At 43.2% G+C, this 20145-nt stretch overlaps 1 long non-coding RNA gene across 1 annotated transcript; it reads right to left on the bottom strand.

The window, feature by feature from the left end:
- Window positions 1-16037: 16037 nt before the first annotated feature.
- LOC132650094 (uncharacterized) lies at window positions 16038-19750 on the bottom strand. Its single transcript, XR_009588463.1, has 3 exons — window positions 19657-19750; window positions 19113-19423; window positions 16038-16713 (listed from the first exon to the last, which is right to left on the bottom strand). It is a non-coding gene; the product is annotated as an uncharacterized LOC132650094 (long non-coding RNA).
- Window positions 19751-20145: the final 395 nt, after the last annotated feature.

Raw genomic sequence — 20145 nt, 5'->3', positions numbered from 1 at the left:
TTGAGCCTAGCAAGGCAAGGTCCTAGGTTCCATCCCCAACAACAACAACAACAACAACAAAAGCAAAGCAACTCTACCAAAGAAACTGTGCAGTAATCTCAAAATGTGAGAGGCTGAGGCATAATGATCATGAGTTTAAAGTCATGTTGGCTACATTTGACTCTGTTTCAAAGAAAAACTACTATTGATCCTAATGGACAACAAAGTTTGAAAACCATTGGATTAACAAATGTTATAAACCATAATTTCTACCTAGTCCTTCCTCCTTCATTTTCATCTTACCTGGAGTGAGTTTGGCCATATAACATGAAATAGAGATTGGGAAAGATTGGGACTGGAAAGAAAGGCAGGCCACAACTCTGGGGAGGTGTTTTAAGAGGATACCCAAGCTGACACAGATGACAGTCCCATCACACAGGAGGCACATGAATGTAAGGTGAGGGCTTTTTGCTGTTTTATATTCTCCTGGAATGAGCTCAATGGCTTTGATGAACTAACGGTAAGATGTCTTATATTTCGGTGTTATTTCCACTAAGCAGTGGACCAATAAAATCTGAAGGCTGCTGGGATGACACATTGGGTGTTGAGGAACATGCTCTCCAAGAGGATGAAACTTGGAAATACAAGTTCATTCGTACTTCCTAGGAGACAGTAGATATAATAGAAAGATTGGACAAAAAATTGCTCCCTGTGGGTGAGTGCATGGGGTGGGGTGTGATATGAGTCAGAAACTCATTATCTCAGTTAGTTGCCATGAATATGAAGAATATTCTTCATGAATATGAAGAAACCCAGGCTCAGAAGCTCAGTAATTTGCCTAGTATTCAAAGCTAATATGTGGAAGAGGCAGGGTGTACACTCACATCTAGCTTCTCTTAATGCTGTCCTGTGTCACAAGGCCTTCACCTAAATAGCCATCTTGCTTGATATGTGACAACATGATGAGATGCCAGCCTGTCCAGAGCCTGGCTGGAACTCTCCTTATGAAAAATTAGTTGGTCTCTAAGTCTGGGAGACTACAGAAATGATGCCTACTCTGCTGGGGCTGATAGTTGGTGAGAGGCTGAGAGCCTGGGCTTGGTTCTTTAGGGCTAGGATGAAGGTTGTTGCTAGCTCCTGGGAGATTCAGGCTACAAATAGATGAAGGTTATTTGTTTTGGGGAAGTAAATGAGAATTTGTTTGCAAGGAAAATTGTGCCCTAAATGGATCCTGCCAGAGTGAGCTTCTGCCGATGAAAATGAAAGTGACTTCAAGAACATAACACTAAGTGAGGTGGTAAACTGCCCATCCAACCAGAATACTCTCCTTCAGAGACCAGGTCATTACAAGTATGAGCATCCAGTCAGTGGAAGAAAAGGCAGCTAATGAAAGACAGTTTTAAAAATTGTGACATGAAAATGTTCTCATAACAAAAAGCAAGATATTCTAGACAATATGATCCTAACCTTTTGTGTTGTGCAGGCTTGTCTGTATGTATACCATATGGATGCAGGTGACTGTAGAAGCCTGAAACTACAGTTAGATCAGGTTAGGAGCCATTCTGTATGGGTGCTAGGAACTGAACCTGGGTCCTCTGTAAGAGCAGCAAGATTTTTTAACTACTAAGCTATCTCTCTACCCCTACAAATCACTTGATGCAGGTCTTTCCATTTATCATTTTGCATTTCTTTCTCTTTTTGCCATCAAGTATTTCAATCATAGAGAAAATATAAGCATGTGTAATGTCAGCCCAATGTGATGGCACATACTTTTAATTTCACCATTGGGAAGCCCAATCATAAAGATGCTATGTCTGAAGCCTCCTGGGTTATTAAATTTATAAAGCAAAATAACAGTATGATATTGTGAAGATTCACATGAATTAGTAGTCTGGCACCATGTATTACTTTATTTTCTTTGTCAGGGAATTCCACCCTCTAGGAACATGAGTACAGTTAGGAAATGTTTCTTTTGTGTGGGACAGAATCCAGAGAGTCACAGCAGTGTTTGAAGTCAACATTGCCCTAGGTACTAGGTCTGAAATTAAAGGAAGCTTCTTGTAGCCTTGTGGTGTTGTAGATGGCATTCCAGTTTTCATCGTGAACAAGGCCTTCCTGCCCATCTGCTATCAGTCAGGATTGTAGATGAGATCAGCTTAACCTGTGTCAAGACCTGTTTCCATATGTTGTAACTAGCTTGAGACCACAACAGTATGGTGAGCTATCTTGAACTCCCTACTCCACAAATATCCCACTTATGAAACTTTTTGCAGAAGCCTTGTGCTACTTTAGGAACATGAGTACATGTACTGCTTGGTGGGAATTAGTCACACCCTATAGCTCATGGGAAGGTGGAGGAGTGGCCAGTGAGAAGAGCAAGCAGACAGCTTGCTTTGTGAGAGGCTGAAGGCTTATATCCAAGCTGCTTAGTTTGTAAAATGGAATCTGAGATGATCAACAGTGGACAAGTGGTGAGTCCCCATGGAGTATAGTGGGTGGGGATGACCCTGACAGTACAGTTGAGGACAGAACAGGCCTAATGCAAAGATCCAGGCCTAAGATCCAGGTCTGAGGCCAGTGACTTCCCAAACTTGACCCTCATCCTTGTCTGCATCCTTGAAGAAGAAAAGTAGGTAGAGGAATAATGAGGTCCTAGGGGAGGAGGCCAGACCTGCTGCAACTCAAAATCCATTATTTACCTCCCTGACCCTCACACCCTGAACCTAAATTTGAGGGATTTTTGGCTTCTGGATAAGTACAGCTGTGCCAGTCAGATTTTATTGGTCCACTGCTTAGTGGAAATAACACCGAAATATAAGACATCTTACCGTTAGTTCATCAAAGCCATTGAGCTCATTCCAGGAGAATATAAAACAGCAAAAAGCCCTCACCTTACATTCATGTGCCTCCTGTGTGATGGGACTGTCATCTGTGTCAGCTTGGGTATCCTCTTAAAACACCTCCCCAGAGTTGTCACCTGCGGGCTAGAGAGATGACTCAGTGGTTAAAAGAGCTTCCTGCTCTTACAATGAACCTGGCTTTAATTCCTAGCACTCATGTCTAGTGACTCACAGCTACCTGTAACTTCAGCTCCAGGGTATCCAGTGCTATCTGTGGCCCCTGAGGACACCTATACAGTTGTACACAAACACACACGCACATACACACAAATAAAAATAGAGCATTGTTATCATCAGCCAATACTTAACTCCAGTGTCGCACACAGCTTGTATCATTCCTGACAGTCTAACTCTCTGGAGGAGAGAATGGAGTGAGGGGATCCAGTCCAGAGCCCACTGTCCACTTCTTCCCTTCAGAGCATCCAGGTACCAGAGTGAGAGTGTGCAGGCACTGGATATGAAGAGACAAAGCTCAGCCAGCCAGGTGGGTTTGGGGATCCCACCCAGTTCAGTAGGGAGTTCCTGGAGGTAGGAAGGCTCCGAAACAGCCCTGCCAGTGTTATAGCACTTTTAGCATCACAGTTCCCCCTATTGGGAGGAATGAGGGCTTATAAACCTTGGGACGTGGGTAAGGGTTTTCAGGGTGAGTGTTATTTGCTGGGGCTAAGGTGCTGGGGATACTTTATTTGTATGGAGAGGAATTTCAAGTGTTGCACAACGTGACTACTTCAAGAATTGTGGGAGTGGGGTCCCAGGACTATGTAGGCTGGGGATCACGTAGGCACTGAACATGGAGGGAGTGGTCCTTACTCTTGCCAGTCTGGAGATTGAAATTTTCAGGGTTTGGATGTATCTCCAACCTCACTCTATCTCCATACTCATTTCTAGGGTAGCACAGTCCATGTGCCCCACAAATTCCAGCATGCTGGAGGGTGTGGAGTCCCAGCAGCTACATCTGTAAAACCTGGCTTTGAGGTTTCTGAAGATATCCTAGTGGCCTACAGAGAAGTGGAGAGGTAGAAAACTAGAGGGACATTGAAAGTTAGACCCTAAATTTCACATGTCCCTTTTGCCTACTTCCTCTTGGAAAGAAGTCAGTCATAAGAGGTCAGCTAGTTGCAGAGAGCTAGGCAGCTGCTCCCAGCAACAGTGCTGCACTGGAGAGGGAGACCTCAGCCCAGCACAGAAGAGGAGAACCCCAGTCCTGCCACTTAGTTTTCTAAGTATTGTTCATCAATGTCTTTAGCTGTCTTGTAAGAATCTAAAGGCTTTGCTGGCACTGCTTAACCAACACCTCCTGAATGACAGCCATGGACATTCCAAGTCTGTGAGAGCTGCTGACTGTGGCCTGAAGTAGTAGTATAATCAGAGTCCTTTGCTTTCTGCCAAAGTGGGCTACCACCCATTCCCTCTGGCTTAGACCCCTTTCTCCATCCCACAGAGATGTGAGAGATTGGCACTCTTTGTGCTGATCTTGGAACCAAAGGTTTGCTCGCCAATCCTCTCACTTCCTGTCTTTCATGAGACCCACATATTGGTTTGTGCAGGTAACAATTTAGAGTGCTAGGAATTTTGAAAGGTATGGAGTCACCCTACAGGAAAACTGGGGGGGGGGACAGTCTTTCAGATTTCTGCTTCTGACAGGGCATGACTATTCATGCAAGGTAGATATGGGTCATTTCTTTGAATGTCACTATGTGTTCTGGTCCTCACTGCACCCCAATACATACATGTGTCATACCACACTCATATACACACATGTGAGTATATACCAAACCATATATGAATACACCTGATACATCTAATCATACACACGTGTCTCACATATAAACACACAACCCTCCATACCACACATGCATACACATGTGCACAAACACACAAATACCACATATATTTTCCATATCCCCTCCCCCTTTATAACACACCACAAGCACACACACACACACACACACACACACACACACACATGCAAACCACATGTATAACAAGCGGCAACAATCTTCCTTCAGGAAAAGTTTTATGATGATTCGGTTTTGTTTCTCAAAGAAGTGTGCCCCACACCATCTGCCTGGTAGAGGAGGGCAGTTAACTCGTGAGAGCTAATGAAAACCCAGCTCCCCCTTCCCCATGTATTCTGACAGCACTTGTAGGTGTTCCCATCATCTGACAGTGGCTGGACCTGACCCTCACCACTGAGGCTGCTTAGTTCTGGCTACTGACTCAGGCCCTAAGTGTCTGAAGGTGAACTGGGACTCAACTACTAAAACTCACACCCTTGGATAGAGAATTAAAGTCTAATGACACCTGCAATGGATGTTTGTATAATGACATGCATAGATACAGCATCCGAGGAGAAGCCTAAACTATACATATATCCCTATTTCCCTATTACATGAGAACCCTAACTCTGTCCAATGGGGACTGTTAGAGCAACTAAACGCTCTGCTCTAGCCATCTGCTGCCTGGAAATGCCTCTGTTTCTGTTACAGTTATGTCACTGTATCATCTTTTATCTAGTTAGACAAGAACTCCCCTCCTGAGAGGTGTGCAATTGAACTCCCTCCTTCCTTGGTTCTTCGTTGTTTGTCTCCAGCATGATACAGGTTCAAATGTCACATCTGCTGAGTTCTTCCTCAACTGTATGCTTTCTCAGCCATGCCTTGTCTCTGCTGCCTATTTCCCCTGAGAACTGTGTTCTTTCTTCCTGACACAGACAGTGTGACACTTCATCTACTCAGAAGACTGATGAGCACCTGCTTCTGTAATCTGGGGGGGCTGTGGGGCAAGCCTTGCTGTGGTGGCAGGTACAGCCCTGAGGAGGTGCTGGGTGAATGCTTGAAAGTGAAATGCTGTCCTGTTCCCAGTTCTGCCTTCTGGGGCTCTGAATACTCACAGTGAGGCTGGTTAAAGCAGAACAAAAGCACTGCCAGGAACCAACTGACTCCTGTGCTAGGATTTTGTATTTTTTATGATTTTAAAGGCTGACTTGAAAAAATATCACAGACTGGGTGATTTAAACAATAACTAGCCATCCTCTCATCCTGCTAGAGGCCATGAGTCCAAGCCAGGGTGTGGTAAGCCACCAGCTGTCATGCTTTCTGGCAAGTTGGTGTGTTCCATAGCTTGAAGTTAAATCACTCCAGTTCTTGAGCATCACCTCAGGTAAAAGTGAAAAAGAATGACTTTCCCTCTGAGGTAAGCTAGACCTCAACTCATACAGGAAAGAGACTCACTGCACAGCAGCTTGACCATTTGGAGTTCACAGAGCTGGCTGGATGGCATGTAGCCAACCACTGAAACAAAAACAAGACCATCCAGGAGCAGCTAGGATCAATGTGACCACCAACAAGACCACCAACTGTCATTTGCTTCATCACATCTACTTTTCAGGATCACCTGCTCTCATCATGTACATACCAGAAAACTGGATGGAACAGAAAGAGGAGGCAAAGCTTCATTCCAGACCCACTCCTGGAACTCCTTGTATTTTTTATGCTTGAACTCATAAAAAATTCTTCCTTGCCAAGTAAGCTATCCAAAATCTTGGGATAGGTGACCTTCTCTCTTGGTGTGCACTTTTTTGTGAGTGGGTGCTTTTGTCCTGAAATAAAACTCCCCCATGTGTCTCAACTCTGAATTCTTTCTGAGCTGTGACAAGAACTTCTTTCTCTCCCTCTTCTCCCCCATCTTTCCTCTCTCCCTCTCTCTAAAACAGGGCCTCACTTGCTTTCCCTCCTGAGCTCCACTTCCCATCCTTTTACTTCCACCTCCTAAGTGCTTCCTAAGTGCTGGGATTAAGTATGAGCCACCATGTTTAGCTAACCTTTCATAATTCTTTTGAATTTTGAGACAGGGTCTCTCTTTATAGCTTTAGTTATCCTGGATCTGTGTAGACCTTCTGTAATTTTTTGTGTATGAGTGTTTTGCCTATGCCCATGGAAGTATAAAGAGGGCATTGGATCCCCTGAAACTGGACTTAAAAATGGTTGTGAGTCACCATAAGGATGCTTGAAATTTAACCTGGGTTCTCTGTAAAAGCAACCAGTGTTCTTAACCACTGAGCCATATCTCCAACTCTCTTTTATAGTTTTTAACTCGAACTTTCTAGAAGAAACGTTAGATCAGAAACCAGGTGTGGTAGATAATATCTTTTGACCCAGCACTCAGAAGGATCTCTATGCATTCAAGAATAGCCTGGTTAACAGTTTTAGGACAGCCAGCGAGCCTCAGACCAGTGTTTCAAGAATCCTAGATCAAAACTGCTGTAGGTGACAGGCACCTTACAGCTCTCTACAGGGGTCAGCTGTAGCATCCCCTGGCTAGTAACACCCAAAGGAGTTGACTCAGCACAGCTCTGGTGATAGGTCTGTAACATTGTATCAGGGACCCTAAAGAATTAAAATTTCTTCAGGAACTTCTATGGAGGCAGTGAAAAAGCCTTTAGCCCTGGCTCTAGTGGAAGAACTGAAAAGGAGCCTGTCTTCTGGGAGATTATGAGGTCTTGTTTTATAGCTGATCTACTGGCTTTTATTCCTGTTCTAGGCACAAAGCAGAGAGAATCTGAGAACTCTTCCCTCCCCTAATTTGGCCTAAACTAAGTAAACACATTCCTGTTACTACTTCTTGTTCCTTAGGTTTCTGGTAAAGCAGCTAGCAGTAGACTTCAGGTTCTTCTTTACAGGTCCAGCCACAGCAGCCAGGCATCAAGGGTTTATCCCACAGTGGGACCAGGGTCTACAGTGGGCCAAGGGTTCTGCCAGTTCTGGTCCTACCCAGCTTCAGTCATCTCATTTTTCAATGAGGTGCAGCCATGAGAAGGAGGCAGCCAAGACTATCAGTCTTCTGTGTTAAGTAGAGAAGTCAGTCAGGACACATGACGCCACAGCTCAGGAAGGGGCCATGAGGCACCTAGATCAAGGAGGTTTGTATGGCTTCTGAGAAAATGAAACCCTTTTCAACACAATCTGAGAGTGATTGAATGCACTGGGAACAGGGCTTCCACAGCTACATAGCCACTTAGATTATTACATTTTGAAGGATGAGATAGCATAAAACAATTCTACCTGCATACAAATCCCATATTCATCACTTCCAGGCTGTGGATTTTAGGCAAGCTCCTTTTCTCTCTGTCACCTGTTTCCATAAGGCTTCTGGGCTGGCCTGGTTGAAATACAGTAAGTGCCAATGACCTGTTAGCAGTTAGAATCCATGATTCTTCCACTGACTATGACTGGGAATGGTAGGAGGGAAAACACAGAAGTCCTATGTGTTCAGAAAGATTGAGTCCTTTCTGCTTCATTATGGAGTTTCTGGCAACATAGTGTTCCTCTGCCAGTGGTGGGTTATGTTCGTAAAAAAGCCACTCTGTATAGAAAGAATCAGAAGTTGAAATGTATTTGCTACCCCAATAAACACCATGACCAAAAGCAAATTGGGGATGAAAGAGCTTACACTTCATAATTCATTATTGAAGGAAGTGATAAATTAGACTAGTATCTGACATGACAATGAGTTAATTAACTTACCGTTAACTTGTATGACTTAATTATCCTAAACAGATTGTAATAGCAGTTTTTAAAGTATTGGAGGTAAACCTTGTATTTATAAGTTGTATGGGTATAATACAGAGTAAAAGCATGTGTGTGTTTTTGTGTGTGTGGAAAAGTGACCTTGAACTTGTAGCAATATACCAAAAGTTATACCAATGTTCTTAACTCCCAGCATTTCCTCATGTTGGTTTTGTGTGCTGCTAGGACAGTTGGAAGGCTGTCAAGCTTGGCTGACTTCCTGTTTCTATAGCCTCCTTATTGTCATTTCAGTGAATGCCGTTTTCCTGGCTTATGAGACTCCATCCCAGAGTGGAGGCTCACATCTTTGGAAGACCCCCACATCTTCTCTTCCAGCTCTATGTTCCTCAACCTTTGTCTTCCGCCCCTGGGTCTTTTTTCTGTCCCTCTTGTAAATCTGATGATTCCCAGCACTCTGGAAAAAAATGGGCTCTTCCTTGAATTTTAAACAATTTTTGTCTCACACTCTATCTAGGTGATTGAGACACTGAGTTACAGCAGCTGATAGGACCTTTTAATAATAATTAAAAAGAACTATTGGTACTGTAGGTTTTCAAGGCTACCTCCTACTTTTCACTGTGGTCAATGTGAGACCTTTTCAGTTAACACTAGCAGCTTCTATTAGTCACAGAAGGGCAGGGCAGCTTTTGCTAGTGACTTCACTCTAGCCACCAAAACAGCAAGTTCAGACTGAATTTTCCCCACAGTATATTTATGAGCAAGCAGGCATAATTCTGCACCCATCTGCAAGGTGGGAAGGGGACCCTTATCAAGAACTGAACATGTTCCCAGCCTCTGGAGCTGTGGGAAAATTAATGTTTCTTCTGGATACCACCAAGTTTGTGGTACTTTGGCATATGAGCCTGAGCTGATGAAGACATAGGTACACAGAAAGTTTTCAAGATACCTGAATCTTTAGATATGTAAAATTTGAATCTCGAATAGCTGCATCTTTAAATTTTGAATTTTGTGTGGTTTCATTATGTTATCCACAGATTCTTTTTTTTCTTTTGCTCAAGCTAGTTTGAGTTGAGTTTCTGATAAGTTTGTTTATTATCAGTAGTTGCTTTACAGACTGAATATTCACTCATTGCTAAAGCCCTGTTCTATTGTTACTTATAGACAAGAACCATGGTAATCCCGACTCTAGTCTCTGCCATTCTGCTGCTGCCAGACATGTTTAATCTTGACCTGAGGGCCATGTAGGAGCATTAGCATTCTGAAACAATCTACTTCTGGCCTGGAAGATGCCCACTCTTAAGGTTAGTGGAGTGTCCATAACTCTGAGCTTGCCCAATATTGGCTCATGCATATTGGGAATCTGATAAGGTCTATTTAGTGATTTTGGATTTCATTTGAAAGTGTCTGTGGTTTAAACAACTAACTATTGCTGGCTAAGGAATCCTATTAACCATATCCTTCAGCAAGCATTTTTGCCTCATGAGAGGATTTTTTTCCCAGCAACCTGAGTTCATGGGAACTTCAATAGTCTTCTAACACAGGGAGCCTCAGTGAAGCTGTATAACTAGTGATGCAGTACACAATGAAAAAAAAAACGGGCTCCATAGTTCCTCTATTGTCATATTATTATGGCCCACACATCCTGAGCTTGTGGTCTTAGTTAGAGGACCCTCATGATGTGTATCTGCATCTTCCACACAGAGAACACTAGATAGCATCTCTCCCTGATGGTTTGTTTCTATCCTACTGAGCAAGAGCCAAAAGCAGCAGATTCTGATGTAGGTTTTTTTTTTCCTTTTTAATGGATTAAGGCCAGTGGCCTGAAGATCAGTGATGAAGCACTTAAGATTCAGTTTCCCCATCTATAGAAGACACCACTGCAAATGTAGGACTGAATTTTGTAGATGAAACAGATACTTCTAGGTATTGCACCCTCTAATACTGGGGACAGAGGTTTTCTGTCAGGGAGACCAATGGTAGAAGCAGTGCTGAGTGGTACTTGGTCACACAGGATGTTGGGGCCTGTTTATGGTCCCTAGCCTCATAAACCTGTAGCTGTAGTACTTTATGTATGACACCCCTCTATATTCTTCAAGAAAATCAAACTCTAATTTATCCAGCAGAGTCTAGAAATGTTCTCTGTCACTTTCTCCCTTTCAGAGTAGCATAGTTCTGATTTTGATCTTGTCACAAGCTTCCTAGAATAGGATTAACACGTCCGCCTTTCTTACACTTGTATTTGTCAACGGAATTTGGATGACAAATATCCATGCAACTTCCAGGTGATACCTTAGAGGGGAGGATCGTGTCCACATCATCTTTCCTACTTGCTGCTATGTTGATATGATGAGACACCTTTGACAGTGTAGATGAGGCCTGCACCACAATTGTCAGAGCAACAAGATGGAAAGAACTTGGGCTTCTGACACTTTTGCAGAATGGAACTGTCAGCTTATATTGTACATGAAGAAAAAGGGAACACATTTGCTTTAGTCATGCTCTAAGGGGTTTGATCATGGTAGCCGAATCATTATGACATCCAGGAAACCATTATTTCCTTCAAGGCAGCAGCCTCAGTTGGAAATATGGCTGAGCTCCATTGGGTTGATGCTCATGCAGTCTTGATTAGAATTCTTGGAGTAAAACACATCTTAGCAAGAGATGGAAACATCAGAAATAGTGTCTACAGTCTCCAGTGAAAAAGAAGCCACTGTTGTTGTCTCCTGGTGTTGACATCCTGAGTTTCATTTCACACCATAATAAAAAAAAAATGCCTTGCATCAAATGGACAAAGGCCAAAGGAGAGATGACTGTGGCAAAGTCATCTTTCCCATATCACCCATCACTAGCAAGCTGTTTACACAGAGCAAAAGGCCTATGAGTACAGCAAGGACCACAAATCTTTCATTGACAGCCACAGATTGGAACTCCATCAGCAGGTCATCTTAGGAAAGGAGTTCCTTGTACCCAGTACACATGAGGACACTGGGCATAGCTCCTGGTGTCCCCATTCAGCAAAGTGCTCAGGCAGGAAAAAGGTGCAACTGGTGTCACGATTGTGGCAAGGGTTTAAGTCAGAGCTCAAAACTTCAGACTCACTAGAGAATGCACACAGGTGAGAAGCCCTACTGGTGTAACAGCTGTAGGAAAGGCTTCAGCTGCATCTCTGACCTCAAAATCCACTGATGAGTGTACACTGGAGAGAAACCTTACAAGTGTGACATGTGTGGGAAGGGCTTCACAATGTGGGCAAAACTCTACGAGAGAACTTACACAGGAGATAAGCCATATAAATGTGGAGACTGGCAAAGGCTTTAGTTACAGCTCAAGCCTTTGAACCTACTGGAGAGTCCACACTGGGGAAAAAACCATATAAGTGCAACAAGTGTAGGAAGTCCTTCAGCTTGAGTTCTACCCTTAACATCCATCAGCATGTCCACACGGGAGAGAAGACATATAAATGTGAAGAGTGCGGGAAGAGTTTCAATTCAGTCTCAAGCTTTAAAAGCCACCAAGTTGTCCATACAGGAGAGTGGCCAATTCACTGCAATGTGTATGGTAAATGCTTCAGCTGGAGGTCAAATTTTCAAGCCCACCAGAGAGTTCACACTGGGGATAAACTAAACAGATGTACTTGGTAAGCGCTTTACCTGGAGCTTGAGCCTTCACAATCACCAGAGTGTTCAAATGAGAAGCCCTATAAATGTGAGAATTGTGGGAAAGGCTTCTGTCATGCCAAAACTCTGCAGACTCATCAGAGTCCACATTGGTGAGAAACAATTCAAATGCAATGTGTGCCAGATACAGTTCAGTCAAGCCTCATACCTCCAGTCCCACCAGAGCATACACACCTGCAAGAAGCCAAATGCAACACATGGGAAAGCCTTCAGCCAGTGGTACAATCTCCAAGTCCATCAGAGCATTCATACTGAGGAGAAGCCATTCAAGCGTGAGGAGTGTGGGCAGGAATTCAGATGGAGCAATGCACTTACTACTCACTGGAGGGTCCACACAAGAGAGAAACCCTATACCTGTCAGCAATGTGGGAAGGGCTTCAGTTATGCTTCAAACTTCCACATGCACCAGAGGGTCCATACAGGAGAGAAACCCTACACATATCAGCAGTGTTGGAAGGGTTTCAGTCAGGCCTTTTCCTTTCACATGCACCAGAGTATCCACACCAGGGAGAAGCCATTCAAGTGTGAGGAGTGTGGGAAGGAATTCAGCTGGAGACTGGCACTTAGTGCTCACCAGAAGGTCCACACATTAGAGATACCTTACACATGTGAGTAGGAAAGGCTTCAGTCAGGTCTCATCCTTCCACATACACCAGAGCATTCACACAGGAGAGAAACCCTACAATTGTCAGCATTGTGGGTAAGGCTTCTGTCATGCCTCACACTTCTACAGGCACCAGAGGGTTCATGCAGGGAAGAGGCCCTACATCTGCAGCATCTGCTCTAAGGGCTTCAGTCAGAGATCACATCTTGTCTATCACTAGAGGGTCCACACTACAGGGAATATCTAGGTTTGTTCTGTTGTCAGGTGGGCTCCATGCTGCTGACTGTTAAAAGCTTCCCCCAGAACAGTGACTGTCTCTGACAAGATCACCTCCCCCTGAGCAGGGAGCAGCTTTGCCAGGCAACAGGGAACAACAAAGCCAGTCCTGATGAGACCTGATAGGCTAGGGTCAGATGGAAGGGGAGGAGCATCTCCCCTATCCATGGACTTGGAGGGGGGCATGGGAGGAGATAAGGGAGGGTGGAATTAGGAGGGAATGAGGGAGGGAGCTACAGCTAGACTACAAAGCGAATAAATGGTAATTAATGTAAAAAATAAAAATTTAATAAAGAAAAGCTTCCCCTAAACCCAGAGACTTTAGACTTCACATGGGACTGTATTTTGTTTTGTTTGCTTGCCTTAAAATCATTTTCCTTCTGGAAAGGGAAGATAGTATTTTAGAATGGATCTTCTTAGCATGCAAAGTAAATTTTTTAAATTAAATTTTTATTTTTTTATATTAATTAGTTTACTTTGTATCCTAGCTGTAGCCCCCTCCTTCATTCTCTCCCAATTCCACCCTCCCTCTCTCATCTCCTCCCTGCCTCTCTCTAAGTCCACTGATAGGGGAGGTCCTCCTCCCCTTCCATCTGACCCTACCTTATCAGGTCTCATCAGGACTGGCTGCAGTGTACTCCTCTGTGGCCTAGCAAGGCTTCTCCTCCCTCGATGGGGGGTGGGGTGGTCAAAGAGCCAGCCACTGAGTTCATGTAAAGTAAAAATTTTGAAGACTTATATACACATGGTTTCTGATTTTATTATAAAAGGAAGAATTAATTGTTAATTGCTAGGAACAGACCCAAAAGAAATTGTAGTGTCTCATGCTAATGCTGAGATTGTGTCATTATGGGTAATCAATGAAAATTGGCAAAGACCTTGTAGGAACTGTTTGTGAGAAATTAACAATAAATACTGTAAAAGTAAGTGACTTCAGTTTATAAAAAGAACTAATTGGATTCTTCCCCACAAAGTAAAAAGAACACCAATTCCTAAAGTTCTAACATTTTATACTAATGCAAATAAGCCTGGAATGGCTGGGTATAAGTCAGAAAAAAATAAGCAAGGTAATTCAAAGCTCAGATTCTTTAGTTAAAATACCAGTTGTATGACATTCTTATGGCGTAATTAGATTTTCACCAATCTTTTTTATTGTTGCTGTTTTTGTTTTTGAGACAGGGTTTCTCTGTGTAGCCTTGGCTGTCCTGAACTTACTTTGTAGACCAGGTTGGTCTCAAACACAGGGATCCACCTGCCTCTGCCTCCCTGAGTGCTGGGATTACAGGCTGGTCTCAAACACAGGGATCCACCTGCCTCTGCCTCCCTGAGTGCTGGGATTACAGGTATTTTCTATGAAGCTCAGCTTGAATGAATATCTTAATATAGTTACTCTCATTATGCAGAAAGAGCTGTTTTGCATATAAAAACTGCTGAATGTAGTGATTCAAAATTAACTTCACTATTTCTTCAACTGCAATGAGTGATACCTAATAGAAATCATCTATTATATATAACACATATAGGATCCCATACGGGTCTAACAGGCTCTCTATCACATGGTTACAATGAATTTAATCATCTATAGATAGGAAATGTGCTAGAACCTTCAAAATTTCCTAAGAAACACCATGTTAACAGCAAAGGTTTAAAAAGAGATTTTTCTGTCACTTGAGAACAAAGGAAACTATAGGGGTCCTCCTACTTGTTCTTTGTGTAACCATACTCCATTACCTGCATTTCTAGTTAAATGAAACAATTTTTGGAAAACAAAATATAAACCATATTACAGCTGTGCCAAACAATCCTTTACTACAAACAGTTGTAGAGAAATCTAATCATACATTAAAAGAGATGCTTTTTAAAAGGGGCAACAAAGACTCCCAGATATAGAATAAGTAATGCCTTATTAACTTTAAATTTTTAAAAGCTAATGAGCAAAAACAACAGCTGCTGAGAGACACTGCATTATAGAAAAAAAAAAATCAGCCTGTTTATATTGGTCAAACAGGTGGTATACCTTCTATTATGATTGAGGTACCAAAGTCTCTCTTATATTTTTGTAATGCCGTGGAGAGGTTGTTACTCAAAGTCATACCCCCATTGCCATCCCTTTGTAGCAATAACAGGAAGCCATGTGAGTGGAGGGTGTTGTAACAACAAGGTGTTGCCATAATTATGATCCCAGGTACAGTTTACCTCAGAGCAGTTGAGAGCAGATCAACTGTATGAGAACCATGACAGAAAAAAATAATAAAAAAAAAGGTGGCTGGATACAGGCATGTCCTATGTAGGCAAGGTTAAGACTTGTCCTGGTAAGAGTGGAAGCCCTCCTTCAAAAGCTGTGAGTTGTTTCCTTCACAGGTGGAGCCATAAAAATTATCTGCCTACATTGTCACAAAAGGTCTGATATCTAAACAGGAACATGGGCCACAAATATATGAAAAGCCCCAAACTGATACAGGTGGCCAACCTTGGTCATGCATTGGATCCCACAAGAAATAAGGGGAGTATTCTGAAGGACTGACCCACAAGGCTGTAAGGGAGGCTAACTGTAGAGGATGGGAAAGTGGAAAGACAAACCTCCTTAGAATTGTGGGATCCATTGAGGGCAGACATCTCAAACTCTGCAGAGATTACAATCATCACATAAATATCAGATTTCTGGGTAAGATATCATGATGGGAGTCAGGGAAACTTTTAGACATTGTACAGGAAAGGTGCCATTAATGCTGACCATGGATCCATTCCCAAATGGGTCACCTTTTGATAGGAGAAATGCATAGATTTCCTCTCCTTTATGGTGAATGTCTACCCAATTGGAAAAATCTTCTGTAATAATTTTGGCCACAGAGACAAAATCAGAGGGACAGGCATCTTTCTGGAGGCCAGAGTCAACCTAACCAGGCTCTAGATGAAAGAAGCCATGAAAGGGACATAAATGAATAACTGGAGAGAGAGGACTCATCAAGGATTGAAATAACAGAATGAGATAATGACAAAACAATATATATATATATATATATATATATATATATATATATATAGGTTTATTGAAAGCAACAGGGGAGGGGGAGAGAAATGCATGTAAAGAGAAGAGAGAAAGAAAAAGAGATACACAGAGAAGAGAGCAGGAGAGAGGGAGGAGGGAGAACCAAAATGTCTAGATTATTTACTAAAAGGCCCCTTGGAGAAGGGAAGCCCAACCCCTGGGCTAGAAAACTCAGGGTAGAGGGCAGGGTATGCAAGCCACACCCTGCAGCAGGTAGGGACCAAAGGATGTCTAAAACCAAACTATCTACATTAGGGTTGTCACTGTAGATAGTTGCCAATGAGCATCCCAGGAGACTGGCATAAGAAACAGGAGGGGTTCTAACTATGGCCTACAACAAAGGCTGAGCCTGTGCCTGAGAATTAGCAGTAATAATGGCACACATAAGCAGAAATAAAATATAAGGTTCTGTCTCTGCCTTTTCTGGGGACATGTTTTTGACCTGAGTCACTAGGGCGTTAAGGACTCTCAAGTTATGGGGGGAGCCAGTCCTGGTCTTCAGTACCGGCAAATGCCTCTGCATCTGGGGTCCTCCTCTTGGTCTCCAAGGATCTTGCATACCCAGAGAGGTGTTATCTTTCTGGACCAGGTGTTCTTCCCCTTGTTCAGCGACTGGTTTTCCATTGTCTTTGTCAGTCTCTCCATTTTTTAATGTTTGGCTTGATGGTTCAGACAGGTACCTGAATAGATTTCTCTGTACCTTTCGGGAAAACACAAACAAAACACTGACCTTTTGTAGACATAAGTCTATTGTATAATTCAAATGCTGATTTCTGTATATGCCCCCATATCTGGTTGCAATCCTAGTTTTGAGAATCTCCTTTCTCAATGTTGTGTAAGCACTGCTCCCCAATTGTCCACTGATATACCAATAAAGCATCTTACAGCCAGTCATTAGCAGGGAAGAGAATAGGGCTAGACTTCCTGCCAGCCTGCCAGCCAGGGGAAGAAGTTGGAAATTATACTATGGGAGAGTCCAAAAGACATTAGTAGAAGGAACTGATGCTGGAAAAGCTACAAAGTGCAAGTATCTCTGGGATATAGGCTGGGAAGAATCCATATTAGCTTAGAGGGCTAAGAATACAGAAATAACTGCTCAGTTATTATGTTGTGAATCTCATTACTTAACAAATATTAAAGAATCTCAGTTATTTAAATGATAGCTGGGTTAAGAGAGAAACTGAGAAACAAACACAGTTTTATAAAATAACTGTTAACATTTTGTTGCCCAACATGGAGCTGAACTTATATAGAAAGAAAAAAAAAATTACAAAGCAGTTTCTTAGTTAATCTCATTAAGAGAGCAACCACATTTTCTAAGGCAAAAGCTCACTGTGGCTCTTGTTTTAAACTCTATTTTCTTTGGGGAGTTTAGGCCTTTATCTCCCTTCCACCAACCCTTTCACCCTAGGTAGGAAAGAGAAGGTTAGTAGGGAGAGGGACTCAGACTCCTTATGTCTCCCGTCTATGGGTTCTTGTAGGGCTATGCCAATTCTTAGTCAACAACAAAAGCAGCAGTCTCTTCCTAGCCACTGTGCCATGAAGCATTTCTCTCTGTCCACCTGCTCCAAACAGCCACACCATCTGTCTCTGGTCTTTCCAAACTTCCACTCACTACATGCCAACACTGCATGCCATATCTTCTTTTTCTGGACTCTCATATTTATATCCTCATAGACCTAGATCAGGCCTCTCTGCTGCCAAATAAGGCAAGCCATTACCAGCTGCCAAAGCCCATGCCCTACAGGAGACAATTATCAGCTGTACACAAACCGAAGTCCAAACTAAAATCCCACACTTGGGATTAAAACAATAATATATTTATATAACATAACTGAGATTTAAAAAACCAAAACTTCTATTACAGTTTACAGCTTCCTGATTAGACTCCTGCAGATCAGCAAGGCCTCCAACTTGCTGCAGAAAAACAAAAACTGATACAAATCCCAGAGAAGGAAGTCCTTTAGGAAACCTTGCTAAGAAAAAAAAAAAAAAAGTGGCTTTTTAACACAAGCAAGTTTCTCAAAGACAAACTCTCCTAGCCAAGGCAAGAAGATAAATCCCTTTGAGAAGAGACTTTTGATGGTCTGACATATGCACACCAGAGACGCAAACACTTGTGGACCAAATAACATCCCAGAGTGGGGAAGGGTCAAAATCCTGTGAGGGAAGCAAATAAACAAACAAGGAGATAGGCAAACAGGGTTTTGTATCAGGAGGGGGATGCTCTTTGTGAGGAACACAGAAGGCATTCTGGGGATAGAAGTTGGTGCAGCTGCACAAGGGCCATGGACTTTATGGAGCCTTTGCTCACAGTGTGCAGACACTTGGGATTTTAGTGTATGTAGCCACGACCAAAACGAAATCTGTGGTAATGTGCCTGGAGGTGCTCAGACACCAGCAGAAGCAAGGGCAGGATGTATAGAGTGAGTATGAGACACATGTAAAGCTGTCCCTTAGAGGAGGCCTGTGAGGACTCCTGAATAAAGGAATGCAGGTGGCCAGGGAGGGGGCATGACAAGGAAGAGCATTCTGGCCAGAGACAAGCAAGTAACAGCAGCTGAGCCACAAAGACAGAAGCAGGAAAAAAAAATGGATGTCAGCAGAGCTAGAGTATAAAGCCCTAGCAAGATGGGGTACCTGTGAGGCACAGTGGACAAAGCCTGTCACACTAGTACTTGGGAAGCTGAGGCAGAAGGTCCACAAATTTCTGGGTAAGCCTGGGCTACACTGCAAGACTTTACAACAAAACAAAAAACTGAAAACAACGTGATTTTACTGAGTGAAATGGGAGGCCAACTGTGCGAGGCGGAGAGCGGCACAATGGTAATCTAAGGTTGAGGTGGGAAGGAAGCACCACCCCACACAAGAGCAGAAGCAGTGCTGGGTCATCTGGTGGCTACACTTAGTTGTCTGGTCAAGGACACAGTAAGATGTTATGGAAATTCCCTGCAGCTAAGGAAAGCCACTGAGGCCAGGCTTGTGGCAGGGGCATTCTTTCATGGAGAACCAGAGAGGCCATTATGTAAAGCTGTAAAGGCAAAGCCTGGATTCCCTTGCAGACCACAAGAGGTTACAGATGCCAGAGGCATGGGATACCTGGCCAGGAAAGCTGTTCATAGAGAGTGAATCCAGCCCAGGAGAAAGAAGTGTGTTATAGTCAACTAAATTGAAAGGAATTGGAGACGTGAAGAGTTCTTTGACAGCAGACATGGAGGTGCAGTTTGGAGTTTGATCTCCTGGTTTTTGGTCTTGTTTTGGTTCAGTATTTCCTCACTGTTTTTGAGTCAGGGTCTTCCAGTGGCCTGGAACTTGCGCAGTAGTTTAGGATTTCTATCAATGAGCACCAGGGTACTGCCTGTCCTCCACAGAGTCCCAGAAACAGTAGACACTTCTCTCCAGTCCACTTCCTGTATTTAAAAATATATTCACCTTTTTACATTTCACATGTGCAATGTACTTTGAGCACATATCCCCCACTATCCTCTTTTTCCTCCTCCAACCAATCCTTTCTTCTCAACCACATCCCCTCATATTTTTATGCAGTTCAGTATGGCTCAGCAGTACCATGTTTGCCCAGAATACAGGGGTCCTGTTTTCAATCCCTGGAACTGGGGGAAGTGGGAGAAGCAACCCAGCTTACCTGTTCTCATCTTCTCTTTGAGACAAGGCAGAGCTCTGGGAAGCAAGCTGGGGTAGAAAAGGCTTCTATGAGAGCTTTGCTAAGACAGTCAACCACATGCCTTCCTCAGTTTTTCCATCAGCCCCAAGTACTGGCATTCTACGTCTGTGCACATAAAGTAAGATTTTCCACCTACTTACTATTAACTGGCAGAGTAAGCCTCCAGGTTATCAAGCCATCCTTGCCTCACCTCACTCATGGAAGATGGTTAGGAAGGCTCATATTATCTATTTCCAGCAACTTCCAGGTTGTAGGGTGCTCTGACCTTCACAAAGCTGCCTGTGGGGATGGGCTTCCCAGAAATACAAATATTTAAGAAGCTCTGAACATTCTGATGAACACTGTCTTGACTGACCACCACTCTCAGAACGGTCTGGTAACTGTGACAGCTATCTTACATATAATTTTTTCTGTACAGAGGAGTGAAACCCTTGCCTCTCTCTCTAGAAA

Source organism: Meriones unguiculatus, chromosome X, assembly GCF_030254825.1.
Source record: "Meriones unguiculatus strain TT.TT164.6M chromosome X, Bangor_MerUng_6.1, whole genome shotgun sequence".
Lineage (NCBI taxonomy): Eukaryota > Metazoa > Chordata > Mammalia > Rodentia > Muridae > Meriones > Meriones unguiculatus.
Note: the sequence above shows the minus strand (reverse complement) of the source record. Positions and strands in the feature narration are given on the sequence as shown.